Raw genomic sequence first — 14,687 nt, 5'->3', positions numbered from 1 at the left:
ATCAAACACACCCAGGGCAGGTACAGGGGGTTAGATACAGAGTAAAGCTCCCTCTACACTGTCCCATCAAACACTCCCAGGGCAGGTACAGGGGGTTAGATACAGAGTAAAGCTCCCTCTACACTGTCCCATCAAACACTCCCAGGGCAGGTACAGCACGGGTTAGATGCAGAGTAAAGCTCCCTCTACACTGTCCCATCAAACACTCCCAGGACAGGTACAGCACGGGGTTAGATACAGAGTAAAGCTCCCTCTGCATTGTCCCATCAAACACTCCCAGGGCAGGTACAGCACGGGGTTAGATACAGAGTAAAGCTCCCTCTACACTGTCCCATCAAACACTCCCAGGGCAGGTACAGGGGGTTAGATACAGAGTAAAGCTCCCTCTACACTGTCCCATCAAACACACCCAGGGCAGGTACAGGGGGTTAGATACAGATTAAAGCTCCCTCTACACTGTCCCATCAAACACTCCCAGGGCAGGTACAGGGGGTTAGATACAGAGTAAAGCTCCCTCTACACTGTCCCATCAAACACTCCCAGGGCAGGTACAGGGGGTTAGATACAGAGTAAAGCTCCCTCTACACTGTCCCATCAAACACTCCCAGGACAGGTACAGCACGGGGTTAGATACAGAGTAAAGCTCCCTCTGCATTGTCCCATCAAACACTCCCAGGGCAGGTACAGCACGGGGTTAGATACAGAGTAAAGCTCCCTCTGCATTGTCCCATCAAACACTCCCAGGGCAGCTACAGCACGGGGTTAGATGCAGAGTAAAGCTCCCTCTACACTGTCCCATCAAACACTCCCAGGACAGGTACAGCACGGGGTTAGATACAGAGTAAAGCTCCCTCTGCATTGTCCCATCAAACACTCCCAGGGCAGGTACAGCACGGGGTTAGATACAAGAGTATAGCGCTCTCTACACTGTCGGATCAAACACTCCCGGGACAGATTTAGCGAGGATATGATCCCGTATAATTCCGGGTGGTTACTGTACTGGAACAGATGCTGCTTCCATCTGTAGGATCTCGAGGTAATTGGACATGTTTTGTATAAAACGGAATACTGATGGAGAGAAGATTGCAAACAATCAACAATTCATGTTTCTCAACGTGTGATTGCAGAGGTTGCCTCTAGATGGCAGCAACACTACTGTTTCCGGCTCACGCACTCTGCAAATGTTAACAACTTGAATTTATATAGCACCTTTAACATAGTAAAACGTTTCAAAGTGCTTCCCAGGAGCATAACTCCAACATAATGTGTCACTGCCACACAAGGAGATATTCAGGCAGGTGACCAAAAGCTTAGTCAAAGAGGTAGGTTTTAAGGAGTGTCTTAAAGGAGGAAAAGCAGAGAGGCGGAGAGGTTTAGGGAGGGAGTTCCAGAGCTTGGGGCCCAGGCAACAGAAGGCACGGCCACCGATGGTGGAGCGTTGCAAATCGGCGAATGTGCAAGAGCCCAGAATCGGAAGAGCACTGAGATCTCGGCGGGAAGGGGGGAGCGTAGGCATTGTTTCCGTTAATTTCATTTTTAGGTGAAGGGGCTGCGCGGCAGTGCAGGTTGACGGGAACATTGCTTGTCGGCAATGTCCCTCTGCGAGCTGCACTTTGTTCTGCGTGGCCTGTCTCTTTAAGTGTGTGTGCGCCCCTTTAAATTTCTGCGCGTGCATTTGGAACGGAGAAGCGGGTGAGCGGCATGCGCGGGACCTTCCCATTACAACCGTGCGCCCGCGCAGTTTCGAGGGAACATTGCTTGTTGGGGCTGGAGGAGGTTGATCGTCATAGACAGTCCCTCAACAGTGAGGAAGACTTGCTTCCACTCTAAAAAGTGAGTTCTCAGGTGACTGAACAGTCCAATACGGGAATTACAGACTCTGTCACAGGCGGGACAGACAGTGGTTGAGGGAAGGGGAGGGTGGGACTGGTTTGCCGCACGCTCCTTCCGCTGCCTGCGCTTGATTTCTGCATGTTCTCGGCGATGAGACTCGAGGTGCTCAGCGCCCTCCCGGATGCACTTCCTCCACTTAGGGCGGTCTTTGGCCAGGGACTCCCAGGTGTCGGTGGGGATGTTGCACTTTATCAGGGAGGCTTTGAGGGTGGTCCCTGTAACGTTTCCTCTGCCCACCTGGGGCTCGCTTGCCGTGTAGGAGTTCCGAGTAGAGCGCTTGCTTTTGGGAGTCTCGTGTCAGGCATGGGGACGATGTGGCCCTGCCCAGCGGAGCTGGTGGAACGTGATCGGTACTTCGATGCTGGGGATGTTGGCCTGATCGAGGACGCTACTGTTGGTGCGTCTGTCCTCCCGGGGGCTTTGCTGATTTGAGATTACAGAGATAGGGAGCGACGAGGCCATGGAGGGTTTTGAAAACCAGGATGAGAATTTTTAAAATCGAGGTGTTGCCGGAGCTGAGAGCGAGATGTAGAACAGCGGGGGGGGGGGGAAGGGGCTGGGGGGGTTATGGGTGGTCGGAGGAGGCACTAGAAACGGCCGGGGCCTCACTGTCCTCCAAACCCGCTCTGTCTGCCGCCTGGATGGTGTCGTGCCGTTGAAATGAAACGCGTGCAGGCCAGGGGGGGCTTCGCTTATTCATACAGAGGGGCCAGTCAGGGAACGGCGTGGCACTGACGGAGGAATAAGAACACCATTTTCACGGGAGAATCGGATAAACGTGTGGAAGAGGGAAACTTGTTCGGTGGGGGCAGCGGCCGCGGAGCGAGCACGGGCATGGTGGTATCATTCTGTGCCCAGAATCTCACGTTCCACAATGCACCTCTCGCTCTGCGTGAACACGTGGGATAATCGGGATGAGGTTTGTCCCATGGAGGGGGTTCCGATTCAACGGGAGACTTGACACAGATCAGGGAATAGTGGGGTGGGGGGGAGGGGCGGTTTATGCAGGAAATAAAGACTTGCATTTATATAGCGCCTTTCACAACCTCAGGACGTCCCAGCAGCCAATTAAGTACTTTTTGAAGTGTTTTAATTTAGGAATTGTGGTAGCCAAAATACGCACAGCAAGCTCCCACAAACAATAATTTGATAAATCATCAGATGATCTGTTTTTTTTTTAGTGATGTTGGTTATAAGAACATAAGAAGCAGGAGTCGGCCATTCAGCCCCTCGAGCCTGCTCCACCATTCAATAAGATCACGGCTGATCTGATCATGCATTCAGCTCCACTTCCCTGGCTGCTCTCTATACCCTTTACTCCCCGGTTGAGGGATAAATATTGCTTCCAGGGCACTGGGGATAACTCCCCTGCTCTTCAAAATAGTGCCACGGGATCCTTTACATCCACCTGAGAGAGCAGACGGAGCCTCGGTTTAACGTCTCATCCGAAAGACGGCACCTCCGACAGTGCCGTGCTCCCTCAGTACTGCCCCTCTGACAGTGCGGCGTTCCCTCAGCACTGCCTCTCCGACAGTGTGGCGTTCCCTCAGCACTGTCTCTCCGACAGTGCGGCGTTCCCTCAGTACTGGGAGTGTCAGCCTGGATTTTTGTGCTCAAGTCTCGAGTGGGACTTGAACCCTCAACCTTCTGACTCTGAGGCAAGAGTGGTACGCACTGAGCAACTGAGGGTAGGAAGAGGTGTTTTGAGTAAGCGTGATGCAGAGTTTTGTGCAACTGCGGAAACCAACCAATTCTGCATAGACAAGGAGCAGGAAGAGAAACACACACTCACACAGCGCAACTTATGAAGGCTCCTCTGTCTGCAGCAGTGGTCACACACAATGAATGTCATTCAAGCGGAGGTGAGGGTTGTGGCACAGCCCCGCTTTCTCGCTCACCCAGACAATTGGGCTGTTTTTATTCCAGCTCTTCAGCATCTGGCACTTTATTACGGACGGTGGGGATCCCATGATGCATGTGCACCCCCGTTCCTCAGGACGCCAGTGTTTTATACCTGGTGTACCAGTGCTAGCCACGGTGACACACCCCATTATCGGCATCCGGAGTACAGTCCTCATTCATCATCATCATCGGCAGTCCCTCGGAATCGCGGAAGACTTGCTTCCACTCTAAAAATGAGTCCTTAGGTGGCTGAACAGTCCAATACGAGAGCCACAGTCCCTGTCACAGGTGGGACAGTCGTTGAGGGTAAGGGAGGGTGGGACAAATATGCCGCACGCTCCTTCCGCTGCCTGCGCTTGCTTTCTGCATGAGGTGCTCAGCGCCCTCTCGGATGCTTTTCTTCCACTTGGGGCGGTCTTTGGCCAGGGACTCCCAGGTGTCGGTGGGGCTGTTGCATTTTATCAGGGAGGCTTTGAGGGTGACCTTGTAACGTTTCCGCTGCCCACCTTTGGCTGGTTTTCCGTGAAGGAGTTCCGAGTTGAGCGCTTGCTTTGGGAGTCTCGTGTCTGGCATGTGTCCTGCCCAGCGGAGCTGGTCGAGTGTGGTCAGTGCTTCAATGCTGGGGATGTTGGCCTGGTCGAGGACGTTAACGTTGATGCGTCTGTCCTTCCCAGGGGATTTGTAGGATCGTGGGGATCCATTACACTGTGCCACAATCGAGTGGAACCGGGTATGCGTCTGAGGCTAGTCGGAGTTGATACAGGCTCAGCGCGGTGAGGTACCGGTTGCTAACCCAGGAAGGGACGTGACCTTGCTGCAGGTCCTCCACATTACTGCGCCCTTCGTTTAGCAACCACGCACCGTACTCCAAACACGCATCATTTCCAGCTGCCTGTGCTGATGCATTCCGATCATCCCTGATCAAACTTTTGATCCTCTGAGTGTGCGCCTCCAGCTTGGCTATGACCTCCTTTAAATAGAAACATTGAAAATAGGAGCAGGAGTCGGCCTTTCGGCCCTTCGAGTCTGCACCACCATTCAATATGATCATGGCTGATCCTCTATCTCAACACCATATTCCCGCTTTTGCCCCATACCCCTTAATACCTTTTGTTTCTAGAAATCTATCTTCCTCTTAAATATATTCAGTGACTTGGCCTCCACAGCCTTCTGTGGTAGAGAATTCCACAGGTTCACCACCCTCTGAGTGAAAACATTTCTCCTCATCTCAGTCCTACATTTCCTACCCCGTATCCTGAGACTGTGACCCCTTGTTCTAGACTTCCCAGCCCCAGGGAAACATCCTCCCCGCATCCAGTCTATCCAACCCAGTCAGAATTTTATACGTTTCAATGAGACCCCCTCTCATTCTTCTAAACTCTAGTGACTGTATGGTCATAGCCTGGTCCTCCCATAACTCTGACCCCTCTATTATTAAGGATATCATCACAGCGCATTTGGAAAGAGGTGACATGATAGGTCCAAGTCAGCATGGATTTGTGAAAGGGAAATCATGCTTGACAAATCTTCTAGAAATTTTTGAGGATGTTTCCAGTAGAGTGGACAAGGGAGAACCAGTTGATGTGGTGTATTTGGACTTTCAGAAGGCTTTCGACAAGGTCCCACACAAGAGATTAATGTGCAAAGTTAAAGCACATGGGATTGGGGGTAGTGTGCTGACGTGGATTGAGAACTGGTTGGCAGACAGGAAGCAAAGAGTAGGAGTAAATGGGTACTTTTCAGAATGGCAGACAGTGACTAGTGGGGTACCGCAAGGTTCTGTGCTGGGGCCCCAGCTGTTTACATTGTACATTAATGATTTAGACGAGGGGATTAAATGTAGTATCTCCAAATTTGCGGATGATACTAAGTTGGGTGGCAGTGTGAGCTGCGAGGAGGATGCTATTAGGCTGCAGAGTGGCTTGGATAGGTTAGGTGAGTGGGCAAATGCATGGCAGACGAAGTATAATGTGGATAAATGTGAGGTTATCCACTTTGGTGGTAAAAACAGAGAGACAGACTATTATCTGAATGGTGACAGATTAGGAAAAGGGGAGGTGCAACGAGACCTGGGTGTCATGGTACATCAGTCATTGAAGGTTGGCATGCAGGTACAGCAGGCGGTTAAGAAAGCAAATGGCATGTTGGCCTTCATAGCGAGAGGATTTGAGTACAGGGGCAGGGAGGTGTTACTACAGTTGTACAGGGCCTTGGTGAGGCCACACCTGGAGTATTGTGTACAGTTTTGGTCTCCTAACTTGAGGAAGAACATTCTTGCTATTGAGGGAGTGCAGCGAAGGTTCACCAGACTGATTCCCGGGATGGCGGGACTGACATATCAAGAAAGACTGGATCAACTGGACTTGTATTCACTGGAGTTCAGAAGAATGAGAGGGGATCTCAAAGAAACGTTTAAAATTCTGATGGGTTTAGACAGGTTAGATGCAGGAAGAACGTTCCCAATGTTGAGGAAGTCCAGAACCAGGGGTCACAGTCTAAGGATAAGTGGTAAGCCATTTAGGACCGAGATGAGGAGAAACTTCTTTACCCAGAGAGTGGTGAACCTGTGGAATTCTCTACCCCAGAAAGCTGTTGAGGCTAATTCACTAAATATATTCAAAAGGGAGTTAGATGTAGTCCTTACTACTCGGGGAATCAAGGGGTATGGCGAGAAAGCAGGAATGGGGTACTGAAGTTGCATGTTCAGCCATGAACTCATTGAATGGCGGTGCAGGCTCGAAGGGCCGAATGGCCTACTCCTGCACCTATTTTCTAAGTTTCTATCGCGTTACCCTCCCTCAGTACCTTTCGCAGCTGGTCCCTTAAAGTGTTGATCTGTGGCTGTGTATAAGAGACGTTCCTGTGCTAAATGCTGTGGCAGCACTGTTGAACACCCCGCTCCTCTGTCTCCCCGAACTAACGCAACTGTTGGTATTTAATGTATATAAACATTCCCGACTCTCCTCGCCGTAATTTAGCTCATAAAACTAGCGGAACATTTCTTTCAACACGGTCTCGTAAAATTTCTCCGTTTCTACCGAACATCATCATCATCATCATAGGCAGTCCCTCGGAATCGAGGAAGACTTGCTTCCACTCTTAATGAGTCCTTAGATGGCTGAACAGACCAATACGAGAACCACAGTCCCTGCCACAGGTGGGACAGACAGTGGTTGAAGGAAAGGGTGGGTGGGACTGGTTTGCCACACGCTCCTTCCGCTGCCTGCGCTTGATTTCTGCATGCACTCGGCGACGAGACTCGAGGTGCTCAGCGCCCTCCCGGATGCACTTCCTCCACTTAGGGCGGTCTTTGGCCAGGGACTCCCAGGTGTGAGTAGGGATGTTGCACTTTATCAGGGAGGCTTTGAGGGTGTCCTTGTAACGTGCCCTTGAAACTGGGGCAGCTGCACTGGGGTAAATTTTAACTGACCAACGCTACCTCATAATGTACATCCTGATACAAGAACTTTCCGGTCAGGACCAACACTAACCCGTTTCTCGGTCCTGGTGTGGTGACTGGACACCTAATCTCGGTTCCCTGTACCTGTGGGGCTGTGGGCAGGGGCTTCCTCTCCCGTGCAACAGGTTCCGTGGCATTTACTGTGCTGGGGGGGTCTGGGATCCAAACTCCGATCCCAGCCCCGGAATTCTGCCATTGCCACAAAAAGGCAATTGACACACCCGCCGGGCAGATCCGTTCTGACCCTCACTCGCACACGCACACTCACACACACACACTCTCTCTCTCACACTCACACACACACACACACACACTCTCTCTCACACACTCACACTCACACACACACACTCTCTCTCTCACACTCACACACACACACACACACACACTCTCTCTCTCACACACTCACACACACACACACACACTCTCACACACTCACTCACTCACTCACTCACACACACACACACTCTCACACACTCACTCACACACACACACACACACACACACTCTCACACACTCACTCACACACACACACACACTCTCACACACTCTCTCACTCACTCACACACACACACTCTCTCACACACTCTCTCACTCACTCACACACACACACTCACTCTCTCACTCACTCTCACACACACACACACACACACACTCTCTCACTCACTCTCACACACACACACACACACACACACTCTCTCTCACTCACTCACACACACACACACTCTCACACACACACACGTAAATGCCCTGCTCTTCCTTCTACCACTTGTTCCAGCACACTCTCATGCCCCACCTAGTTCCCCGTACTCTGTCGGTACGTGTCGCTCCCCCAGTCTCTCCCAGTCCTGCGGACCTGTTACCCTTGGCCTGGTCCAACTTTCTCAACCACCACCACCACCGACCCAGGGGAATGTGTCCCTCACATTGTGAGCAAACGCACTTGCCCTCGGTCACCCTAACCCGTGTGGCTGTGATCTGTAGCTTGGGACACGGTATGGAAGCTTCCCCATACGTGAACCCGGTGAGACTGGATAGCGAGTTGAATTCGGCTCCAGCCATCCCGGCCACCTTCCCCCGTGGAAGTAAGCAGCCTTCCTATCCGTGTCCCCTGTTCTACCCCACTGTGTCGCGGTGGGTCCGTTTCCTCCTGTGCAGCCATAGAGAAAGGGTATCTCCTCTTTCCATCTGTCCCCTTCCGACCAGAATTATCAGCACGCTCGGTCTTCAGGTTGTCTCTATTTTACTTCTCCGGTTTCCTCTGATTTCCACATTAAGACAAGCAGATACAGCACCACCGTTCTCTGAGTGTTTTCTTTCCTCCACAGGTCGGCCTTTCGTTATTTACATATATATGCAACAGTTCCTTCCGTGTTAGCGAGTGCCCCCGGTTAAAATCTCTCCTGTCAGGGTCTCTTGCAGCTCGCGGCCGGCAAGTCAGGAGACGTCCACGGCACCCTCGGCTGTGGTATCCAACTGCTTCTCCTTACCGCCCCGTCCTCTGGGTCATCATCATCGTCCCACACCAGTGGGAAGACCACGTCCACCAGGCTCGTTATCAAGCCCTGGTGCCTCTTTGCCTTTGTCTTTCCCTCCTCGGCGTTAAACAACTTGCACTGGTTGATGTGATACCATTTCGTGCATTTCAGGAGTCTTGCAGCACATACCGTGGGGCTGGCCGTATCTACGATGTTATAAGGCCCCATGTGCAGTGGCTCGGATGCCCCTCCTCGGGCATAGTTCCTGATCATTACCTGGCCTCTCACCTTTCACTCGTGGGTTCTCCGGGGCTCGAGCACCAATTTTCCCGGTGCTGGCTCACCAGGTTACTGGCTGCCTGCCAGTGAATCTGTTTTAAGCCTGAGCTTCTGTGACGACCGACACCAACACAGGAGTATTGTGTCATTTAAAAACTTGACACCGAGCCGCATACGTAGAAATTAGGGCAGGTGACCCAAAGCTTGGTCAAAGAGGTAAGTTTTAAGGAGTGTCTTGAAGGAAGAAAGAGAGGCAGAGAGGTTTAGGGAGGGAGTTCCAGAGCTTGGGGCCCAGGCAACAGAAGGCACGGCCACCGATGGTGGAGTGATTATAATCAGGGATGCTCAGGAGGGCAGAATTAGAGGAGCGCAGACATCTCGGGGGGGGGGGGGGGGGGTTGTGGGGCTGGAGGAGATTAGAGATAGGGAGGGGCGAGGCCATGGAGGGATTTGAAAATAAGGATGATAATTTTGCTTAACCGGAAGCCAATGTAGGTCAGCGAACAAGGGGTGATGGGTCCACAAGAGACAATGGATTTTATTTTCTCTGGAAACTTGAGTTAATTATCAGTATACTTTGCACTGTGCATATCTGCCTTCTCCAGCTAAAATCAACGTAGATTTTAAAGATGAGAAGGTTAAACCAGAGAACATTTTGGAAATGGTGAAGGTATTCTTGCAGACCTTTTAGTGGAACGGCACTGACTACGAACTTTGAACGTGTTTTATTACATTGATTTTTATTCGCTCTGTGCAACATCAAAAGAAAGACTTGCATTTATATATCGCACCTTTCACGACCTACGGACAACACAACGCGCTTTACAGCCAATGAAGTACTTTTGAAGTGTAGTCACTGTTGTAATGTGGGAAACACGGCAGCCAATTTTTGCACAGCAAGCTCCCACAAACAGCAATGTGATAATGACCAGATAATTTTTTTTTTTTGTTCTGTTATATTGATTGAGGGATAAATATTGGGCAGGATCAAGAAAATAACTATCTAAAGAATATATTATCTTAAAAATTAGTTAACTGGCTTGGACAGATAATGTCCAGAGACTAATAAAATTGTTATTTGTTGTGCAATCAGATCTGCATCCTGTGCTAGGACCCTTTCTGACCCGGGAGGGTGAGCCCTGTCTGTTTTCTCTAAGCAGTAGTTAGCACTGTGAGCCCTGGAGCCTGCTTATGATGATGACTGGATCAAATTACATGGGAGATAGAGTATAAAAGCAGAGAAGTCCTGCCACAACTGTACAGGGCCTTGGTGAGACCACACCTGGAGTACTGCGTACAGTTTTGGTCTCCGTATTTAAGGAAGGATATACTTGCATTGGAGGCAGTTCAGAGAAGGTTCATGAGGTTGATTCTGGAGATGAGTGGGTTGTCTTATGAGGAAAGGTTGAGCAGGTTGGGCCTATACTCATTAGAGTTTAGAAGAATGAGAGGTGATCTTATTGAAACGTATAAGATTCTGAAGGGGCTTGACAGGGTAGATGCAGAGAGGATAACTCCCTTGTCAGGGATAAATCCCCTGCTCCTCTTCAAAATAGTGTCATGGGATTTTTTACGTCCACGAGAGAGCAGATGGATTCTCAGTTTAACCTTTCATCCAAAAGATTTCACCTTCGACAGTGCAGCACTCCCTCAGCACTGCACTGGGAGTGTCAGCCTAGATTTTTGTGCTGAAGTCTCTGGAGTGGGACTTGAACCCACAACCTTCTGAGTCAGAGGAGAGAGAGAGAGTTCTGCCCACTGAGCCACGGCTGACAAAGGAGGATAGCAAGGCGGAGAGGTTTAGGGAGGGAATTCCAGAGTTTCAGGACAAGGTAGCTGAAGGCATAGCCACCAATGGTGGAGCTGTTGTGGAGAGATCTTCCTCTCTCCCGAGCGGACCCACTGACATAGAGGATCGACACTCTTATTGATGACTCTGTGGGATAGGTTCGAAACGATCTTTTATTCCGGCATATGCAGGGGAAGTTTTGTTCTTGGCCGCCTAAGACAAAATCTTCAGAAACCCAAAGGGTTCACACATTCTTATACAGACTTAGAGTAGGCTGGCCTATAACTGATCATTTGAAGTGACAGTGATTGAGAATACTGCTAGTGACAATTTAACTGCCACAAATAACACAGATAAAAGACAGAGACAAGAAACAAAATCAGTTCAGTCAAAGCAAAGCATTTGTTACTGGATTTGTTAACCCTTATCAGACTACCTGCTGTTTGGTCTCGATCCTCCCTAGCCCACATGGAATAAATCTCCACCTCTCGGAATGTGTTTGTTTCTACAGGTTTGACCTTACTGGCCTCATCTTATGTTCCTTCAAAATCTTGAACTTTCCTATCATACATACAATCTGTCGGTAATTCCTCACCCTACAGAGCGATTAAAATTGGAGGGGATACGCAAGAGGCCAAAATTGGAGGAGCGCAGAGATCTCGGAGGGTTGTGGGGCTGGAGGAGATTACAGAGATGGTTTGCAAAGGGCCAGCCATAGCTTTAACGGTACACTGAATGTTTCAGACTGCAACTGGAGACCGAACAGGATCTATTGTCCCACACACAATATCTGTAGATGGAGAAAGTAGAAAGTAGGTGCAGAAGCAGGCCATTTGGCCCTTCTCTCAGAGGGTTGTAAATCTGTGGAATTCTCTGCCCCAGAGAGCTGTGGAGGCTGGGAAATTGAATATATTTAAGGTGGAGATAGACAGATTTTTGAACGATAACAGGAGTAAAGGGTTATGGGGAGTGGGTGGGAAAGTGGAGTTGAGTCCATAATCAGATTAGCCATACAAAAGCAAAATACTGCAGATGCTGGAATCTGAAATACAAACAGAGAATTCTGGAAATCTCAGCGGGTCAGGCAGCATCTGGGGAGAGAGAAACAGAGTTAATGCTTCAGGTCGATGAACCTTTGTCAGCCATGATCCTATTGAATGGCGGAGCAGGCTCGAGGGGCCAAATGGCCGACTCCCGCTCCTATTACTTATGTAAAGACACAAACCTGATCACAGCCAAGCCACCGCTCTTCCAGTAAGAGCCCAGTGTCAATGCCAGGGTTTTCTCAGTCCGAGAATAGATACACCTCCCCCACCTCCCCTCACCCTCTCCCACCTCCCCCACCTATTGACACCAGCTGTCCCCACACAGGTGCCAGATTACTCCAGCGTAAAAAAACCCTCCGGTCCCTTGTGTTCCTGTCTGCCAGTCCGAGCCCGCACCGTGAAGGGGAGGTGGGCCATGCTGTCAGTGAGGGCCCCGTAATGGGCCGCTCCGGATTATGAGTAGTTCCTGGTTGGTGGCCGTTCAGAGTTCGGCGAGGGGAAGGTTGGGGGCTCGCCCAATGGCGAGGTGATGAATGCGGGAATTGAGGATCCAGCGATGGGGGGAGGGAGGAGCAGAGGGGGGGGAGGAGAGGGGGGTAGGGGGAACCGGGACGGGGATGGGGGGGAAGGAGGAGAGGGACGGGGAGAGGGAGTTAGGGATGGGGGAAGGGGTGAGGGAGAGAGAGAGAGAGGAAGACTGGGAGAGGGGTGAGGGAGAGAGAGGAAGGTGGGGTGAGGGAGAGAGAGGAGGGCGGGGTCGGACGGTGTGAAGAGCAGGGGATGGGGTGAGGGTGAGGGGCCGAGGGAAGGGCGGGGGAGGCAGGGTGGGGAGAGGAGTGGGACGGGGTGAAGAGCAGGGGATGGGGTGAGAGACAGAGGAAGATAATGCTGTGGAGGAGAAAGGAAGTGGGTTTATGCTGCACACAGGGTCAAGCCCTGAGCCACAGTTATGCACCCCTGGACTAAACCTGAGTAACGTTTAATTTGAGGGCCACAATCCTCACCAAGGCCTTGCTCAAAGTGCTCGGTGTCAGCCAAGGCTCAGTGGGCAGCACTCCTACCTCATGGCCAGAAGGTTGTGGGTTCAAGTCCCACTCCAGGGACTTGAGCACTGAAATCTAGGCTGACACTCCAGTGCAGTGCCGAGGGAGTGCTGCACTGTCGGAGGCGCCGTCTTTCAGAAGAGATGTTAAAGCGAGGCCCCGTCTGCTCTCTGAGGTAGATGTAAAAGATCCCATAGCACTATTGGAAGAAGAGCAGGGGAGTAGCATATTCAACCAGATCTGTATATGAACATGAGCAAATCAGATTTGTTTGCTTTTTTTTAGGTATCCACTCGGCCTAAACATTCACTCCCTCCACCACCGGCGCCCCCTGGCTGCAGTGCACACCATCTACAAGATGCACTGCAGCAACTCGCCAAGGCTTCTTCGGCAGCACCTCCCAAACCCGCGACCTCTACCGCCTAGAAGGACAAGGGCAGCAGGCGCATGGGAACACAACCACCTCCACGTTCCCCTCCGAGTCACACAACATCCCGACTTGGAAATATATCGGTCGTTCCTTCACCGTCGCTGGGTCACAATCCTGGAACTCCCTCCCGAACAGCACTGTGGGAGCACCTTCACCACACGGACTGCAGCGGTTCAAGAAGGCGGCTCACCACCACCTTCTCAAGGGGCAATTAGGGATGGGCAATAAATGCCGGCCTTGCCAGCGACGCCCACATCCTGTGAAAATATTTGACAAAAAAAAACTATACAGGACTGTTTTTTATTTTATGAAGAAAAACTATGTCAAATATAGATAGTTTTGTGGTTGATTTTACTATCGTCACGGGAGAAAAATCACTCCAGCAACAACAGCATATTGTGGGTTATGTGTTCCCATTAAACCGAGTGGTGTCCATGGTTACCTCAAAAGTATAATGCAGCAGCCAGCATCCCATAAATACAGTAGTAGAAGAATTGATTGGTGCTGGATGACAGATATTGGAGTGGTTAAAAATTAAATACTACCAGTAATACTCTACAATTTACAATTAAAAGCGATTGCACCATCGGACCCTTGAAGTGGGGACCGCTTCTTGCAAAAAGAAAGACTTGCATTTCGATAGCGCCTTTCACGACCATTGCATGTCACAAAGTGCTTCACAGCCAATGAAGTACTATTTGAAGCGTACACACTTGTAATGTAGGAAACACGGCAGCCAATTTGCACACAGCAAGCTCCCACAAACAGCAATGTGATAATGACCCAGATAATCTGTTTTTGTTATGTTGGTTGAGGGATAAATATTGGCCCCAGGACATCGGGGATAACTCCCCTGCTCTTCTTCCAAATAGTGCCATGGGATCTTTTGCATCCACCTGAGAGAGCAGACGGGGCCTCGGTTTAATGTCTCATCCAAAAAGACGGCACCTCCGACAGTGCAGCACTCCAAGTGTCAGCCGAGATTTTTATGCTCAAGTCCCTGGAGTGGGACTTGAACTCATAACCTTCTGACTCCAAGGCGCATGTGCTACCCACTGAGCCACGGCTGACAGATTAAAAAGAAATCGGTAGTAACAGCCCATAAATATACAGACAGATACTCCCTGCGCCTGCTGGGAATGTCAGATCGTGAAATTCTGCCTTGAAATCCTCCCCGGCACAGTAATCCCTCCCTAATAAGAACATAAGAACATAAGAACATAAGAATTAGGAACAGGAGTAGGCCATCTAGCCCCTCGAGCCTGCTCCGCCATTCAATAAGATCATGGCTGATCTGGTCGTGGACTCAGCTCCACTTACCCGCCCGCTCCCCGTAACCCTTAATTCTCTTATTGGTTAAAAATCTATCT

The sequence above is a fragment of the Pristiophorus japonicus genome, chromosome 4 (genome assembly GCF_044704955.1).
Source record: "Pristiophorus japonicus isolate sPriJap1 chromosome 4, sPriJap1.hap1, whole genome shotgun sequence".
NCBI lineage: Eukaryota > Metazoa > Chordata > Chondrichthyes > Pristiophoridae > Pristiophorus > Pristiophorus japonicus.
Note: the sequence above shows the minus strand (reverse complement) of the source record.